The 19,896-nt window shown below is 42.8% G+C and overlaps 1 protein-coding gene and 1 non-coding gene across 2 annotated transcripts in view; both read right to left on the minus strand.

Annotated features, from left to right (window-relative positions):
- The window catches only part of ITPR1 (inositol 1,4,5-trisphosphate receptor type 1), a 353,911-nt gene extending 341,960 nt beyond the window's left edge, over nucleotides 1-11,951 (minus strand). The window contains exons 1-2 of the mRNA NM_001435139.1: nucleotides 11,801-11,951; nucleotides 10,880-10,955 (exon numbers count right to left, since the gene is read on the minus strand). The gene's annotated coding sequence lies outside the window, so the exon portion shown is untranslated. The remainder of the gene's footprint in view (nucleotides 1-10,879; nucleotides 10,956-11,800) is intronic.
- A 6,889-nt stretch (nucleotides 11,952-18,840) lies between these two features.
- Nucleotides 18,841-18,947, minus strand: LOC112443535 (U6 spliceosomal RNA). The gene has a single exon (XR_003031947.1). It is a non-coding gene; the product is annotated as a U6 spliceosomal RNA (small nuclear RNA).
- Between the last annotated feature and the right edge of the window lie 949 nt (nucleotides 18,948-19,896).

Genomic DNA, 19,896 nt, shown 5'->3' on the forward strand with positions numbered 1-19,896 from the left:
GTGATTGTACACATGGCAGGCAAATATAGGTGAATGTCCCCAAGTCTGGGTGTTGAATTAGCTTCTTCTGTTCAGAAATACGTGCAAGTGAAGGGGTTATGGGGAGTTTTTTAAGCTGTTTTTGCAAAAACAAAATCACTTCCCAGATAAAACTGCTCCTGAAATGCAAATGAACACTGAAGAACTTGGAGGCTAGTAATATTTTTTTCATCTGTTCATCTTTTTCTGATGAGCAACACTATACCAGTCTAGAAGTTCTGCTGACTCAAAGCGTCATAGAACATTATAAACTGAAAATTCTTCAAAGTTTGCAACGACCAGTTACAATACAACTTTCTTTATATCTGTGGCTTCACAATCCTAAGTAGCTTTTATATGAAGCTTTTGGTCTCTACCTCTGTCTGAACAGACAGGTTTTCAACCTGTCTCAATGTAAGCACCGAAAGCTCCCATTTTTATTATCAAGAATCCGGCCAGACTTCCATACACTCACCTAAGTTGGTCATTTTACCTACTTTTCCTCTTAACTGCACATGAGAAGGCTGTGAGGGAAAAGTACAAAGATCAGTTTCAACAGGTGAAAGCTAGCCATGCAAAAACAAAGTAATTATAAAAATAAATTCTGAAAAAGCACAGGGCCGCCAAGCACCATCCGGCACAGATCTTTTCATATTTTCACATGCGTTAAGAATCCCCTGGGGATCTTGCTGAAGTGCAGTTTCAGATTCAGTGGATCTGGGGTGGGGCCTCAGAGTCTGCATTTCTAACAAGTTCTCAGTTTGAAGCCAGTGATGCAGATCTGGTGGCCACAAATGGAGCCATAATGACGTAGGACAATGGACAGTATTTCTCAGACTTTGGGCAGCGACTCACAATAAGAAATGCATTGAACTTAACAACCCAATGTTTATTCTGTGTGTATGGTGTATGTGTGTGTGCGTGTGTGTGAAAAAGAGAAACAGAGACACAGAATGAGAAATCTGTTACAACACACACAGTTAAGTACCCATACTTTGATGTTTTCTATTCTGGTCTACTTTATCAAAGAAACTGTCTATTAAGGTCCACCAGAGAGATGTCACAACTTCTTAATGGGCTGCCACAGTTTGAAAAACATGGATGTAGAACAAGAGTAACATTCCTGCTTGTCCGGGGAGAAATGAATCTCAGCCTTAGCATACTAAAACTGAGACCAATTTGAAAAGAGTGTGTTTAGAATTTTTTCCCCCAAAGGTAAGAATATATCAATTACATTTTGGAAAGCCTTTCATGAAAAATGTTCAGGTTTTAGAGGGGTGGGATGGGGAAGGAGGCGGGAGGGAGGTTCAAGAGGGAGGGGACATATGTATAACTATGGCTGATTCATGCTGAAGTCTGGCAGAAACCAACACAATACTGTAAAGCAATTATCTTTCAATTAAAAATAAATTCTAAAAAATAAAAATGTTCAGGTTTGACAGTGCTCTATGACAACCGAGACAGGTAGGATGGGATGGGAGGTATACATATGTACACCTGTGGCTGATTCAGGTTGCTCTATGGCAGAAACCAGCAAAATACTGCAAAGCAATTATCTTCCAATAAAATATTAAAAAATGATGATTAGATCTAAAAAGCAAAAGTTCAGCTCTTAAATTTCCTTCATTTTAATTTATTTTCTGACCCATATGATGAGAATGAGAAGAGTACTCAAAAGAACTAGGGCTTCTTGGATAAATGACTCATGACAGGTCTGCATCACGGAATAGAGAGAATGAGGCTGGAACGTCTCATCATACAAGCAGGAAGTCTAAGACCACTGGGGTGGTGTCTTTTGAATCGACTTGAGTAGCCTCTCTCTTACTGAGCAGAGATGGATAATCTGAATATCTGTAAGGATAACAAAAGAAAATGAAGCATAGGAAACATGTTTAAATACATTATTTTACTGTGATACTAAAAAAACCACACAAATTGGTCAACCTGGTATAGACTTTCTCAACAGTGGCACTGCTGATACTTTGGAGTGGATCCTTCTGTTCCTCTGGGCCGTGAGACGGAATGATGGCAACCGAGTAGCATCCCGGGCCGCTAAGCACTGGATGCCAGTAGCACCCTCTCCCCAGTTATGACAGCCAAAAATGTCCCCAGATATTGCCTCACGTCCCCCACTAGAGAACCACTGCCATGGATCATGCTCAGGGAATCAACTCATTACCTATGAAAACTAAAACAGGAGACGGAAGTACTGATCTTGTCTTTTGTTTATATACTTTAACTATACACTAGGGAGGGCTTCCCTGCTGGCTCAGTGGTAAAGAATTCACTTGCCAATGCAGGAAACTCAGCTTCGATCCTTGGGTCAGGAAGATTCCCTGGAAAAGGAAATGGCAACCCACTCCAGGATTCTTGCCTGGGAATTCCCACGGTGTGCTACAAAGAGTCAGATACGACTAAGTGACTTAAACAACAATATGCCCGGCTGCTGCTGCTAAGTCGCTTCAGTCGTGTCCGACTCTGTGCGACCCCAAAGACGGCAGCCCACCAGGCTCCCCCATCCCTGGGATTCTCCAGGCAAGAACACTGGAGTGGGTTGCCATTTCCTTCTCCAATGCATGAAAGTGAAAAGTGAAAGTGAAGTCGCTCAGTCGTGTCCGACTCTTAGCGACCCCATGGACCGCAGCCTACCAGGCTCCTCCATCCATGGGATTTTCCAGGCAAGAGTACTGAAGTGCGGTGCCATTGCCTTCTCCAACAACATGCCCTAGGGAAGTAAATATTAAGTTGGCCGTAAAGTTTGTTTCGGTTTTTCCATAACATCATATAGAAAAACCAGAGTAAACTTTTTGACCAATGTACTAAGTAGAGAAAGTTTCATTTCACAAAATATTCCAGCTAATAAATACAGAAAAATAGAAGCTTTACAGTTCAGTTGAACTAACAGATTGAAGCAGTAAGTATCACTTGATGTTAATCACAAGAAGGCATATCCATACATATCACACACTCCCCTGAGTGAGCTTACAAAACAGACTTGGTGGGGGCAAGTGACTCTGATCAAGGCCCTACTTCTAACTATAAAATTAAACATAACAAATATAGAGGAGAGGGGAACATGTTCAACTGCATCACACTGATACAGTCGGCAAAATCCAGCCTGTAAGAAAAGGTATCATGTTGTGAAAGTGCTGCACTCAATATGCCAGCCAATTTGGAAAACTCAGCAGTGGCCACAGGACTGGAAAAGGTCAGTTTTAATCCCAATCCCAAAGAAAGGCAATGCCAAAGAATGCTCAAACTACCGCACAACTGCACTCATCTCACATGCTACCAAAGTAATGCTCAAAATTCTCCAAGCCAGGCTTTAGCAATATGTGAACTGTGAACTTCCAGATGTTCAAGCTGATTTTAGAAAAGGCAGAGGAACCAGAGATCAAATTGCCAACATCTGCTGGATCATCGAAAAAGCAAGAGAGTTCCAGAAAAACATCTATTTCTGCTTTATTGACTATGCCAAAGCCTTTGACTGTGTGGATCACAATAAACTGTGGAAAATTCTGAAAGAGATGGGAATACCAGAGCACCTGACCTGCCTCTTGAGAAACCAGTATGCAGGTCAGGAAGCAACAGTTAGAACTGGACATGGAACAACAGACTGGTTCCAAATAGGAAAAGGAATACGTCAAGGCTGTATATTGTCACCCTGCTTATTTAATTTCTATGCAGAGTACATCATGAGAAACGCTGGGCTGGAAGAAGCACAAGCTGGAATCAAGATTGCCAGGAGAAATATCAATAACCTCAGATATGCAGATGACACCACCCTTATGGCAGAAAGTGAAGAGGAACTCAAAAGCCTCTTGATGAAAGTGAAAGAGGAGAGTGAAAAAGTTGGCTTAAAGCTCAACATTCCAGAAAACTAAGATCATGGCATCTGGTCCCATCACTTCATGGGAAATAGATGGGGAAACAGTGGAAACAGTGTCAGACTTTATTTTCTTGGGCTCCAAAATCACTGCAGATGGTGACTGCAGCCATGAAATTAAAAGACGCTTACTCCTTGGAAGAAAAGTTATGACCAATCTAGACAGCATATTCAAAAGCAGAGATATTACTTTGCCAACAAAGGTCCATCTAGTCAAGGCTATGGTTTTTCCAGTGGTCATGTATAGATGTGAGAGTTGGACTGTGAAGAAGGCTGAGTGCCAAAGAATTGATGCTTTTGAACTGTGGTGTTGGAGAAGACTCTTCAGAGTCCCTTGGACTGCAAGGAGATCCAACCAGTCCATCCTAAAGGAGATCAGTCCTGGGTGTTCACTGGAAGGATTGATGTTGAAGCTGAAACTCCAGTACTTTGGCCACCTCATGCGAAGAGCTGACTCATTGGAAAAGACTCTGATGCTGGGAGGGATTGGGGACAGGAGGAGAAGGGGACGAGAGAGGATGAGATGGCTGGATGGCATCACCGACTTGATGGACGTGAGTTTGGGTAAACTTCAGGAGTTGGTAATGGACAGGGAGGCCTGGCGTGCTGCGATTCATGAGGTCGCAAAGAGTCAGACATGACTGAGCAACTGAAATGAGTTTCTTTAATAACAACCAAAAAATGCATGGCAAGGGGAGGGGGGGAAGAGGTAACAAGGAAATATACAAATTAAAAGACACATCAATCATTTGTAATATATTGACCTTATTTGGTTCCTTATTCAAACTGTTTAAAGTATGCATATCTGTTATTGATATATATATGTTGAAATAATAAGTTTATTTAAATCAAGGAGGTGAGAACACAGACTAGTTTTTAAAATTTGCCTCCCCCGCCTTGAGATGAATAATAGTATTGTGATTATGTTTTTTAAAGACTCCCGATGCCAGCAATATATACTACAATATAGATGAACTAGTATATCTGAGATTTACTTCAATGTCATCCAAGAAGAGATGGGAGGCTGTTTGAGAATGCAGCTAAAAGAAGATGGGTGATGAATTGATAAACTATGGAAGGTGGGTGAAGAGTAAAGAGGGATTCATAACACTAAGACTGCTACTACTACATGTGTTTCTAACTTTCTACAGTACAGTTTTCCTTTTAAGTGCCAACAAACAAGAGTGCCTGGAGGACTTCCCTGGTGGTCCAGTGGTTAAGAATCTGCCTTGCGATGCAGGGAGGGCAGGTTCCATTCCTGGTCAGAAAACTGAGATCCCACAGGATGTGGAGCAACTAAGCCCACATGCCATAACTACTGAGCTTGAGAGCTCTGGAGCCCCAGGGCCACCAGTAGACAGTCCAAGTGTTGCAACAAAAGGTCCCACACGATCCACAAAGATCACCTGTGCTGAAACTCAGACCCAAAGAAGCCGAATAAATATTAAAAAAAAAAAAAAAAACAAACAATGCCTGGCCTTAACAGGGTTTGGTGACTTTGCAGAACAAATGAGAAATTCTTTATTTAAATGAATAACTACTAGCCTTTACCTCCGTAATATGATAACTGACATTTGAATAGTGCCCTACCACCCATTTAGTTTTCCTTTTAAATTCTTTTCTCCCTATTTTTTAAAAATTTGTATTGGAGTATAGTTGATTTATAATGTTGTGTTTCAGGTATACAGCAAAGTGAATTAGTTATAAAAACAGTACAAAATGAATGAGAAAACCTGGATTCTATGACGGTGATGGAACCTGAACGATACACTTTTTCTACCCTAATGATTCCATACATGTCCTCATTCCAGTGAAATCCCATCAAAAGTACCTTTAGATAAATGACTTAGACATCTATTTCTTAACAAGAAAAGATGTTCACAATACAGAGTGCAAAAGGCAAGGTACCAAACAGGAGGCATGACACCCTTTTAATGAAATTTAAACATACATGTAATTTCTATGTCTATACTTAGAAGGAATGTCTGAAATTCTCATCTTGGCTGGTGGGACTGGGAGTGACTGGGTTTTTTGTATTTGTTTTTGTTTATATACACTAATGTTTTACAATTGAATACGTACATCTTACACAAAAAGTAACGATAAATATCCTTGTTACAAGTTTGTACACATGGATACAAGTTTGTACACATGGAGGGGTCAACTTCACTGATCAAGGAGAATCACTTACATGGAACTTCATATTCCCCAAGGATGATATTAGATAGCAGAGCATGAATCCTCTTCCTGTAATTCCTTAATATGAAACTAGACAGACTGTAGGGTGGCCACAGGGCAAAAGATTCATAATGCAGATAAATCCCTAGGAATATCATTAGGTTCTTAGAACATTTTTGTTATCTACGCCAACTGTAACTTCACCTATTTTATCAAAGATGCCTTTCCTCCTGAAGTGAATTACAGTCCCACACATAGCGGGTGATTAACTAGACAGTCTAGAAATCTGGGTTTTACTCACCACCACCCCCATCAAGTTCCTCCCAAAGTCTCTCTGGAGAGGACAAGGTGGTTCAGTGATGCTGAGAACCACTGAGAATTCTGCTCGAGTTTAGAAATCCTCAGGGAACAAATAACGGCTAACTGGCAAAAACCTGGTCCCGGCACATTCTGTCCTGGATTCCTTTGGCGGGAACGCCCACACTCTCCCTCAGCTGCAGCCACTCTGGCCTCCTCGCCCTTCCTCTAACACGCCCCACCTGCTCCCACCCTAGGGTCCTGCCACTTGCCGCTGGGCCCTTTGGAACACCCATCCCCAACCAGACACCTACCTGGCTCACCCACTCACTTCCTTCAGATCTCTACTAATGAGCCCTTTCCTGATTCCAACCCCTACCACAGTACTCCCTGATCCCCCTTACCCTGTTCTGTTGCTGTTACCTTTCCTTTTTATTGTGGTAAAATACACATGCACAACATAAAATTTACCATTTTAGCCATTTTTAAGTGTATGATTCAGAGGCATTAAGTACAGTCACCTTGTTCTGCAACCATCACCACAATCCATTTCCAGCACCTTTTCATCTTCCCCAAAAGGAAACTCTGTGCCCATTAAACTCATTCCCCAGCACCCCTACCCAGGGCAGCCACTATGCTGCTTTCTGCCTCTGTGAACGTGATTGCTCTAGGGACCTCTTCAAAGTGGAACCATATATTATTTGCTCTTTTGCATCTGGCTTCCCTGGTGGCTCAGACAGTAAAGAATGTGCCTGCAAAGTAGGAGACTCTGGTTCGATCCCTGGGTTGGGAAGACCCCCTGGAGAAGGAAAGGACCACCTACTCCAGTATTCTTGCCTGGAGAATTCTACGGACAGGGGAGTCTGGTGGGCTACAGTCCATGGGGTCACAAAGAGTCAGACATGACTGAGTGACGACTAACACTTTTCACTTTCTATTTCACTTAACTGAATGTTTTCAAGGCTAATCTCTGTTGCAGCCAGTATCAGAATTTCATTTCTTTTTATCGCTTAATAATATTCCACTGTGCAGATATACCATATCTTTTTTATCCACTCATCTTTCTGTGAACATCTGGGTTATTTCCATCTTTTGGCTATCATGAATGCTGCTGCTGTGAACATGGCCGTACCAATACGTTTGAGTTCCTGCTTTCAATTCCTTGGGGTATATACTCAAAAGCGGAACTGCTGGATTATCTGGTAATTTTTATGCTTAATTTTTTGAGGGACAGCCGTATTGTCTTCCACAGCAGGTGCAACATTGCACATTCCCACCAACAGTGCACAAGGGTCCCAATTTATCCACTTCTTCAGCAACACTGTTGTTTTCTCTTACTCCGCTTTATTTTTCCTCAAATCATTTACTGCCTGTCATACTATAATACTTGCTTTTTATACTGGCTGCCTCCCCTGAACTAGGATTTAAGACTTCTTAGGATCAGGACGCTCGAGGAGTTTCCTGGTGGTCCAGTGATTAAGAATTTGCCTCTCCTTCCAGAGGATATGAGGGTTCGATCCCTTGGCAGGGAACTAAGATCCCACTTACAACTTAGCCTATATGCTGCAACTAGAGAAAGCTCGTTTATCACAACAAGACCCAATGCAGCCAAAATTTAAAAAATAAAAGGTATGGACTTCTATTGCTGTAACCTCAGCATCTAGAACACACCCTGGCACATAGCAGGTACTCAAAAAATTTGAATGAAGGAATACAATAGTTTAACCATAATCTTAATCAGCATTAGAATTGCTAGGATAGATTTATCACACCAAGTGCCTTAAACTATATCCAGTTTAGGGAAGAATCCAGACATAGTTCAATACAAGGAACAGCTCAGTGGATGGTGGTTTCAGCTCATCCTCATTAGCAATAGCCTCAGAACCACAAACACTATGACAACTGGTAGGAACCATGGAAATTATGTCATTCATGTCACTGACTTCAAGCCTTAGTTGATTTCATCAAAAGAGTCAGGCAAAAACTTAAAACAGCCTAAGTGAACTAAAAAAAAAACCTGTATGTATTAATACTTACAGTTAATAAACAGCCTGTGAAAGCAATGTGTTTTATTTTAAAAGATCAAACCCACAGCAAAGAAGACCGACACTGGCCTCGGCTGGCTTGTTAATCAGATGTATGCAAGGACAGCTTGACCTGAAAATTTAACTACAGGCCTAATTTCAATATTTTGAGTTTTTTCTGTTGTTCAAATTTGGTGTCTGTTGTTTCACTCTGGTTTAAGAGTTGCTCATAAATAAATTAGATTTTCCATTCAATCATTACAAATGAACTAAAAAGCCATTTGATTTTTTGCTGTGCAAGTCAGTTGGTTGCACACCATCGAATTAGAAGTTTCTTTCTCTCTTTAAGACCATGGTCTTCCTCAGTTGAAAATACTTTGAGATATAAAGCAATGGATCTGATTTCAGTTCACCTATCTCTTCTCTAAGCAAATTTTCCACCTCTCCTTCCTAAAGATGCTAATTCTCTCCAGAAGGCAACCACTTTGTTTAAATAGGTAACACCACTGTCAATCCCAAAGAACTTCCATGAGTCTCAAACTAGAGACCAGGAGTAATTCATTTAGAGCATGAAGAACTTTGCCTGCCTGATAAGGAAATCTTGATAGGATACTGTTTCAATTTGAATTATTCAAAAAGCAGATTACACTTTCAACACATACACACATGCAAGTGAAAGTAAGAAACGAAAAAGAAAAGTGTTCTTGCACAATTGGCCACAAAGCAAACTGAAGAGTATATGAAACGACAGTCAACATTTCACAGTTCAGATTCACTGCAATTTAAACTTACAAATTATTTCAATAGAGCAACACCTGATTCTTGTAACCTACTCAGATGCCTTGATGTAGCTGATCAAGATGCATTTCATGTGTGAAATAAACCCAAAGTTGAATCTAGACAGTGTTACTTGTAGTTTGGATTCTTTTACTCTCCTTATGTAGGCTTTCAGCACACAGTTTTCTAAAATGAACTCAGTACAATACCTAAGACCTCCTCAAAAACCCAGAGTCTTTCATTTTTACACCTACGGCTACATTGTTTTCTTCCTACATCGAGGTCACTTTGCTCCTTTATCATTGGTGGGACACAATGAAGAGTTATTTCTTCAACAGCAATACATGTACCATTTTTCTTAATTACCCTCATATTCCCCCTCAACTGAGATGCACTTGTGGGAAACAGCAAAGTCCCAAAGCCTGGGGTTAAAGCTTGCATCCACTGGACAAGTGATCTCACTCTCTGCACCTCAGCTTCTTCGCCCGTACCTGACTCACAGGTTCCTGTGATGTATAGCTGTGGACCTGGCTTACAAGTACTTCATGTGTATTATTCTCATTTTTAGCAACCAGTCAGAGAAGATTTTGTGGACCCCTTTCTCCTTGCCTGCAGCTTCCTCTGAACCCAATCCTTGGCCTTATGAATGCCCACGTAGCCATGCTCGCATGAAGTTTCAAGTGAACTCCAAAAAGGAAGTGGACCTCACACATCCAAATACTTCCCACTCCACCAGCACTCCGGAGGATCTTATCAACAGGAAACAAAAGCACAATACTACTATAATGAAGTGTCTGACTTCTTTTCTAATTAGAAAAGCCCAAAGATTGTAGCCCAGGGAACAGCTAAATATTTAGAATGTTAAATAAGTTATGAAGACCCAGGCCCCACCCACCTTTACTACCCTGTTGTTGATCCTGTCCCTGACCATTTCAGAAGAAAAAGCTTGTGATGCTCAAATCTGCAGCAATGGGCATTTGTGCACCTGGTAAAACCTCCCTCTCTTGAAGTGCAGTCTGAACATTTGCAGGAGAAAACATAAGAGCCGCTTGCATTTACAGATAAATGATGCTCTCAGCTCATATCCCATGACAGGCACCTAAACCAGAGGAATCCACCAGATTCCTTGATGCTCAGGTGGCATCAAGGATTGGAAGATACTATCTCATGCTTCAAGAACTTCCCTTTTTCAAGTTCAATCTGCCAGCAACCCATTTTAATTTCTTGCCACACAACCTACTCTGATTAAACACATATTCACAGTATAAGAGGATAAAAAAAAGGAAAGTGACTATTTTTGAAAGAGAGAAGCAGATAAATTTTGCTTATGTATCTTGGCAGATGAAATGCACTGCATCTTTCAAAATTTAAATAATCAGCACACCTCCTGGCAAGTTCAATTCTCAGATCACCAGTGGGCATCCCTTTTACTGCTCTATTTCTTTTTTTCCCCTGCTCCCATAAACCTTCAGGCTGCTTCACTTCTGAGTCAGGGACAAAAGTACTAGACAGGACTGCCCCCTGGATTTCATACATTCCCTAAAGCCCTTGCCACAGGCAGTGACAAATTTCAGAGACTTTGCCATGGACTTTCCTGTCTCTTCCTACTCCCCATCTCCATGACTCCTTAGCGAGAATTTAAAATAGACTTAGGACCAAAACTCATTATTAACTACAGCTTTCAGGCTTCCGCACTCACCTGACCCAGGTCAGGCCCTCTGTTGCCAAAACACGCCCAGCCAGGGGTGTGAGTTCTGCTCCCTGGCGGTCAGCTCCTAAGTAATTGAGAAAGAAAGAAAGCTGAATGCGAGATTGGACAGAAGTGGGTCCCTAATAGAAATTTTCAAATTCTACACTTCCACTTTCAGTTAACCTCCTTCCTGGAGAGACAATCCTCCTCCCCCCACCAAAACACACACATACACACGCAGGACCGCCACCACCACCAAATTTGACAGGTAGGTTGGTGGGTTCACTTAGGTGAAGATTACTGGTCATTTCATCTGTTTCCAATATACAACTGACAAGTGAGACTAAGTACGCACAAACTTCGAACGCGCCGGGGGGCTGAAACTAAGAGAAGTGTTTGGCAGATTCCAAAGCACTTGTTTCCAGGAGCGGAGGCCAAGTATCCGAAGCCCGCATCCCCATCGGGCGTGAGCTCCGTCCACACTTCATCCGTCACCGCTCCCCGGGTTCTCTTCCGTTTTTCTAAAACCTCCCCACTGGGGCCCCCACATATGCATTCCTCTCCCTTGCAGCACAACGGAAGGCTACATTTTAAGAAAGATTGTTTCCTTTAGCCTACTCACACAGGACATCTCCACGACCTCCCACCCCCCCCCCCAAAAAAAACCACTATTTCCTGCAGCTGCTGCTAGTTTCCAACTTGGGGGAATGCCTTTACAACCCAGAATGAGTAGCCTCAAAGCCAGTCGATGGAATCGAGAATTTTTTTAACCTCAAATGAACACCCCCAAAATGCCCTCAGTAAAAGAACCCCCAAAATGCATGCAAGTGCATGCAAATCCACCAAGAACTCCCACAGAGCGAGGCAAAAACTTCTGCTCCTGGGGACAGTACCAACTCCCCGCGCCCTCTACCCGGCCCCAGCCGCTACCTTAGTGCCCGGGGAGCCACGCCACTTTGGCGGAGCAGGGCGAGCAGAGGGGGTTAGCAGCCGCTGGGTAATCCCATGTCCGCGAAGAGGGAGCTCGTTCCGTTAGGATGGAAGCGGAACACCCACACCTCCTCTCGGCGTGCGATTTCTCTCTCTCCACCCTCTGCCTCCTCCTCCACCACCACCTCCTCCTCCTCTCCTCCCACCCCAGCGAGCTAGAGGAAACGCTTCAGCAGCACATCCACATGGTTACTGCACTTCGAAGCAGCTCCTGGCAGCTTATATAGGCCGGGACGCTCCCTGGGCAATGTAGTCCGAGTCCGGGGTCGTGGCAGCGCCTGGGGCTGCGAGGGTGAACTACAAGTCCCAGAATCCCATGGGTTCCCAGGCTGGGCTCTAAATAGACGCGCAAGGGGACAGGGAGGGGCGTCCTGCGAGGAGTCCGGGCTTCAAACCCGGCTCTGCGCCGAGAACTCGCTGACTTAGGAACCCGCGACTCAAAACCACCCGTTGGGGGCGCCCCCAGCCCTTGGGGACTCTCCTCCGTCGGCTGCCCCATTTCTCTAGAATCCAGGTGTCATTGGGAGCAGGGGGCGGGGAAGAGCTCGAATTTCTGCTTTGGGAAGTTTTTACAAGCTGTTACCCACCCTTCCCCCGCTTTGAGTACCCAGCCAAGAATTTCAGAAATCCAGGGCACAAAAACTCCAGTCTTTGCGGTCAAGGATTAAAGGCGTGAGATTGTCTTTATTTAAGCTGTTCCGCTCTCTTCGGGTTTGCACAGAAATCTAAGTCTGGGAGCAACGCAAGTGGGAACACAGGCAAGAGGCTTGAGAGCACTTTCCTGAACCCGAACTGCGCGTGTCTTTCCTTGCCCCGCAGGAGGTAAAGAAACGCAAGCGTCTCCGTGCATATATAAAGGAGCCAGGTTGTGACTTGCCAGCGCTGAGATTGAGAGGCAGAAAATAAATACGAATCACGACCTCGGTCCTGACCCTGCTACAAGCAGCCCCTCTCCTCCCGGGAGCTGTAAATGCTTAAGTAAATAAACCGCAAACCAGAAAAATAAGGGCTTTGGAGCGAGCCGGTCACAAGAAGATGCGCGTCTAGGCGGGGCGCCCTCCAGCAGGTCCTACAGGGGCTTCCGGGGACACAAAGTGGATTCAGCTCACTGCTAAGTGATGCCTGGACATCCCGGGCTATCTGCTCAGGCTCCCGCTTTGGGAAGGTGGGCAAGTCGAGCCTCAGATGTGCGTTCATTCTCCAGACATTTCCTGAGAGTGTACTGGGTGCCAGGCACTGGGGCATGGTGTTGAGTGTTCCACGGTGTTCCGGATAGGCACTGCCTACCGCCGCAAAGGATCTGCTACAACAGCAACAACAGCAATAATAATAATTGAGGAGTTAGACTTTTTTGAGCCCAGCCCACATGCACTTTTCATGAGTTTTAACAACCCTTGACTTATTTATTGTCCCTATTTGACAGATGCACAACTGAGAGCACAAAGAAATCAGATAAATTCTCAAGATGACACCATCAGTTAAGTAGTGCAGCCTGGATGCCAATTCCAGTCTATAAGTGTACCAAGTCCTTGTCTTTGGGGAAATCCATCAGCACTACTTTAAATGGCCTCCCTCCCCATTTTGGGAGCAGACTCTGAGCCCTTGGGCAAGTCATTTTTTATCTCTTTGCCCTAGTATTGCCATCGGAGAGGGAGAAAAATCATTAGAATTTGCCAACCTTCTGTCAGGAGTGCTTGATACAGAGTCCACAGTCTTGTGGACTTCAGGAACAAATTAGGGGAGCACCATAGCTAATAATTATTACTGACATAATAATGCCCAAACTAATAATAATTATTGGCTAATAATAATTTAGATAATAATTATTGGATTCATGCCATGTGCCAGGCATTATTCTAAACTCTTCATGTACATTCTCTCATCAAGTCAATGAACTTTTTTTAACTTATGAGAAAGTTGAGGCATAGAGAGGTTAAATAACTTTCCCAAAGTCACACAGGGGCGTAGGCTGTATAACCTTGGTTCTTTTTTTTTTTTTGGCTGCCTTAGGTTTTAGTTGCAGCATGTGGGATCTTAGTTTCCCGACCATGGATCGAACCTATATCCCTTGCATTTGCAAGGGATTCTTAACCACTGGACCACCAGGGAAGTCTCCCAATCCTTGGTTCTTAACCACTGCCATCCACAGCTTCCCCAGTGTAAAGATTTACATTGTATTTGTCTGCTCATGTAAGCATTTATTCAAGCAGGAATGGTTATCACTTTAACTCTTGTCTCCTCTTTTTCAACATCATCCTCTGGTTGTTGGACACCACAGCCTTGTGCCTAAAGCCTCAAGCTACCAGTCCCATCAGCAAGAAGCTCCCCCAACATGTCACAAAAAATGAATCCACACCTTACGTATCTGTCCCCTTTCTTCTTTTCCTTCATGAAAACAACCTGTTCCATTTCTAAATGGTTTGTGGCTCTATGTTTTAAATTCAACAAATCATTCTATGCTAACATAACTGGTAAATATTAAAGGGTGATTATTTCCTGTGCTTCTAATTCAGAGAAACAGTGGGATTTTAAAGTGGGTTTTCTTAAGAAAACTTGGTCATGTCTGAGGGCTGGAGTTGGGTAATATTCATCCTTACCATATTGTGGACGCCTGACCTTTAACTGTTATCTCCACTGTCTTCTCATCGAGAAGACAAGTTTCATTAAAGGCAGGGACCATCTTTTATTCATGGTTGTATTCCCTACCATCCCTAACTCAGAAAGCCTTAGTCCTTTGTCTGTGTATTTTTTTACATACGCCAAAAAAAAAAAATGTTCATTCTAAAAAGGTGTTTTGACAGGAGGTGTGGCAGGCATGTGGCAAGCTCGATGAACATATTTTCTGGGCACACACCTTGTAGCCCATTTGCGTCACAGACTGTTTCCTCTACCTGTATGTATGAATAGTCCTTTTCAACGTTATACAACTAACCTCAAGTTCTGGAAGCTACTGGGTCACCAGAAGGTAGTTGTAATAAATTTGCAATGATGCTCAGAAGTTCTCTGCGATGGTGTATGACTGGTGATTGATATCACAATAAAAGGGCCACTGCCCAACTCATCCTCCATCATCCATAGAGGTAAGGGGGCTTATTTGTCTTAGTTGTATTTTTTCCTAGAAAAATTTTCTAGATCTGTGCTTTCTAATACAGTAGCTACAAGACATTTGGGCACTTGCTGCTGCTGCTGCTAAGTCACTTCCGTCATGTCCGACTCTGTGCAACCCCATAGACAGCAGCCCACCAGGCTCCCGTCCCTGGGATTCTCCAGGCAAGAATACTGGAGTGGGTTGCCATTTCCTTCTCCAATGCATGAAGGTGAAAAGTGAAAGTGAAGTCGCTCTGTCGTGCCGGACTCTTAGCGACCCCATGGACTGCAGCCTACCAGGCTCCTCTGTCCATGGGATTCTCCAGGCAAGAACACTGGAGTGGGTTGCCATTTCCTTCTCTAATGCATGAAAGTGAAAAGTGAAAGTGAAGTCACTCAGTCGTTTCCAACTCTTGGCTACCCCATGGACTGCAGCCCACCAGGCTCCTCCGTCCATGGGATTTTCCAGGCAAGAGTACTGGAGTGGATTTAAGATGTAGCTATTCGTAACTGAGATGTGAAGAAGGTGTAAAATACACACTAAACTTCAAACACTCATGACAGAAAAGTTAAAATATCTCATCAATATTTTTATATTGATCACATGGTAAAATGATAATATTTGGATATGAGTTAAACAAACTATTAAAACTAATGTCACCTCACATTATATACCTTAATGTTACACAATATATAAATTATATTTCATTTTTTAAAAATTATGTTAGATATTTAATTCTATTTAAACTAATACATTTACTAAAGCATTATTTGAAATAAAAAATGAATGTCATCTGTTTACTTTTAAACTTTTTTACTATATTACTACAATATTCAAAATTATGCACAAGGCTTATATCATACACAACTGGACTGTGCTGGTCTAGAGCACCGAGAGTCTGATTCTGAAGATCCACTTTGAGATGACGACCAGCCCTGAAAGCTGCCATTTATGACTCTGCCCTTGAAAATGCCCTATGCGGGAAGTAAAAGGGCTCTGCAGTCAGGACACTTTGAGAAACTGAGCAGACATCTGAAGAACATCTAAAACTAGCACACAAGCTACCCCAGGGAAACCCTACAAATAGAAACAGGTTCTCATCAGTGGCATTTAGCTAAAAACTGCAACTGAATTAATCTTCCTAGAAGCCCACCCTCAAATGCTACCCTGATTAAGAGAGCAAGATATGCTGGAGAAAGCAAAGATCAGGAAACAAAAAGGGTGTGGCCCCCAGCTGCACCCTTAATATCCATGTAACTGTGGCCAGTCACAGTTATTTTGATAGAGTGAAGCCAATGGTCCTTGTTCTGCCAACCTCACCAGATCACACAGGTCATTGGACATGAGTGGCTTTGCAAGCTCACCCTAGCTGTACCAAGACAACACTGTCAACAAGCATGAGAAAATGTTGATTGTGATGAAAGAGGACTCACCTCCAAAACAAACTTCAGATTACTATTAGCAATATTAGTCCCCATTTTCTTCCAGGTAAAAAATTCTATTGCTTTGGCCAAAAAGTTCATTTAGGTTTTATCAAAACATCTTACTTTATTTTTGTGGCAGAAGAATGTACTCACAGCCCTTTTGAGAATCTCAAAACCCACGGACATTTGCCCCAGCACAACACAAATGTTCACAATTTTAGCACCAGTTCTTGGAATTCCTCGTACCAACACCACCACCACCACCACCCTCGCCACTCATTCACAGATACTCCTGCAAGACTAGATTGGCTTTTAGCTCCATCTTTCTGTGACATTGTCTCTCCAACCAGATAAACTCTTTGAAGATAGAGACCAGATCCCTATATTTGTGTAGCATCTACCTCAGCTTTGCATACAGAGTAGGTGCTCAGCATTTACTGGCTAATTCACTATTGAAACTATAAGGATGGCCAGAAGAAATGACTCAGAAACACACAGCAGCCCTATCTGAGATGGGAAAAGTACAGTTGGCATTTGGACAAGAGCAAGAGAGAGAACAATTTGGTATGGAGCTAGGAAAAGAGTGTTGGTAGCTCAGTTGTGTCCATTCTTTGCAACCCTGTAGACTGTAGCCCACCAGGCTCCTCTGTCCATGGGATTCTTCAGGCAAAATACTGGGGTGGGTAGCCCTTCCCTTCTCCAGGGGATCTTCCCAACCCAGAGATCGAACCAGGGTCTCCTGCATTGCAAGCAGATTCGTTTGCCATCTGAGCCACCAGGAAAGTGTGGAGCTATAGGAAAAGCAAAATGTTTTTTCTGAGCTGAGGCTCTGGGCATCCTCTGAGACTAAGAGAAGGGATGAACCAGAAGAGGCCCTATAGTTGCTGTCCTATCTCTGGAGTTTAAAAGAGACTGTTGGTCTTCTTCTTCTCAGACTTCCCTGCTGATCCAGAGGTTGAGAGTCCATCTTGCAGTGTAAGGAACACGGGTTTGATCCCTGGTCAGGAAACTAAGATCTAAGATTCCACATACCATGGAGCAACTAGGCCTGGGCACCACAACTACTGAGCCCACGCACAACTTCACTCTGTATGCCGCAACAAAAGATCCTACATGATGCAAGCGAGATCACGTGTGCAGCAGCTAAGATCCAAGGCAAATAAATAAAGAAATACATAAATTTACTATTTGTCAGTAACCTTGCATGTGGAGGGAGTATGGGCAAATTGTCAATGATATAAAATCCAGGAGGCAACATTATAGCTATAGAACACAAAAATGAAGTACTTACTACAACTTTAAACTATATGAAAGTGATACCATTTCTGGCTATTGCTGCCAATATTATCAAGAACCTTGTGAGCAAATCAAAAGCATTATTGCTTTCCTACCCATTATCTTCCTCTGACACATGCAGAACAAAGGCTTTATTATCAACTCAGACATTTCCCTCCCTCTCCCGCCTTCCATCTGTAAGACTATTATCCTAAACTACTCTGGTAGCCAAGTTAGATCTCGGGACTTGAAGAAACCTTAGAAAAGGCCTCATTATCTTATCCTAGTGTTTGAACTGAAAGGAAATCTGTTTGCCAAAAGAAAAATAGAAAGCTCTTCCTTATAGAAGTACCCAGCTAATACATGTAGAAGGAATAATAAAATTAGAAAATCACCATTTTGCAGCGTCTGCGGTATACATTTGTTTAGACAGTATCAATAAATACCAAACTTCCTGGGTAAAATGTTGATGGGGAAAAATAAATCCATATGGTCTGTAAAACTCAGCCTCCTCACCATTCAGTAATTATGAAGGGGTAAGTGCACCTTTTCAATATGCTATCTAGGTTGGTCATAACTTTTCTTCCAAGGAGTAAGCGTCTTTTAATTTCATGGCTGCAGTCACCATCTGCAGTAATTTTGGAGCCCCAAAAAATAAAGTCTGACACTGTTTCCACTGTTTCCCCATCTATTTCCCATGAAGTGATGGGACCAGATGCCATGATCTTCATTTTCTGAATGTTGAGCTTTAAGCCAAACCTTTCACTCTCCTCTTTTACTCTCATCAAGAGGCTTTTTTTTTTACTTACTAGATCACAGGTTTATTATAAAAGGATATAACTAAGGAACAGCGAGCTGGAAGAGATACACAGGGCCAAGGTATGGGAGAAGTTCTACAGAGCTTCCACGCCCTCTCCAGGCAGACCACTCTCCCATCACCTCCACATGTTCACCAACCTGAACTCCCTCTGAGAGAGTGATGATGAGTCTCATCATTCTGGGTTCTTACAGAGGCCTCATTACGTAAATAAGATTGATTAAGTCATTGGCCATTCATTGTTCAGCCTCCAGCTCCTCTTCCTTCTCTGGAGGTCAGGGAGTGGGGTAGGACAAAAAGTTCCAACCTTCAGATCATATGGTTCTTTCCCCTGGAAACCAGCCCCCATCTTTGAGTATTTTCCAAAAGCCATCTCAAAAATATGGAATGCTTCACAAATTTGCGTGTCATTCTTGTGCAGGGGCCATACTAATCTTCTCTGTATCGTTCCAATTTTAGTATATGTGCTGCCGAAGCGAGCACTCAAGAGGCTTTTTAATTCCTCTTCACTTTCTGCCATAAGGGTGGTGTCATCTGCATATCTGAGGTTATTGATATTTCACCAGCCAATCTTGATTCCAGCTTGTGTTTCTTCCAGCCCAGCGTTTCTCATGATGTACTCTGCATAGAAGTTAAATAAGCAGGGTGACAATATACAGCCTTGACGTACTCCTTTTCCTATTTGGAACCAGTCTGCTGTTCCAAGTCCAGTTTTAACTGTTGCTTCCTGACCTGCATACTGGTTTCTCAAGAGGCAGGTCAGGTGGTCTGGTATTCCCATCTCTTTCAGAATTTTGGGGGCTTCCCAGGTGGCATTAGTGGTAAAGAACTCCCCTGCCAATGCAGGAGACATAAGAGACGCAGGTTCAGTCCTGGTGGGAAAGATCCTCTGGAAGAGGGCATGGCAACCCACTCCAGTATTCTTACCTGGAGAATCCCATGGACACCAGGAGCTGGCAGGCTACAGTCCATAGGGTTGCAAAGAGTCAGACATGACTGAAGCGACTGAACACACATGCATGTAAGTGGACCTTTATAGTGAAGAAATACGGCAATCGCCCAACATTAACCAAGTAATAAAATTTACTATCAAAAATACTGGGACAAGCAAACACTGTTTACATCCTGATATGATTCTTCTATAAGAAGCCCATGATATCACACGTGAAACACTCTTGCCCATAATATTTCACCATACAGCCAAACTAACCCAGGATATGGGCATTCCACAAGACCATTGGTATAAACTCTTCAAATAAATCCATGTCATGGGGAAAAAAAATAGCAGGAGGACTATCTGGATTTTAAAAGACTAAAACAAATATTACAATTAAATACTACAACTAAATACAACATGTCACTAGTGACTGGATCCTGAATCAGAAGAAACAAAAAAAATCTATGGAAGACATTTTTCAGCAACTGGAAAAAT

This window comes from Bos taurus, chromosome 22 (genome assembly GCF_002263795.3).
Source record: "Bos taurus isolate L1 Dominette 01449 registration number 42190680 breed Hereford chromosome 22, ARS-UCD2.0, whole genome shotgun sequence".
NCBI classification, from domain to species: Eukaryota; Metazoa; Chordata; class Mammalia; order Artiodactyla; family Bovidae; genus Bos; species Bos taurus.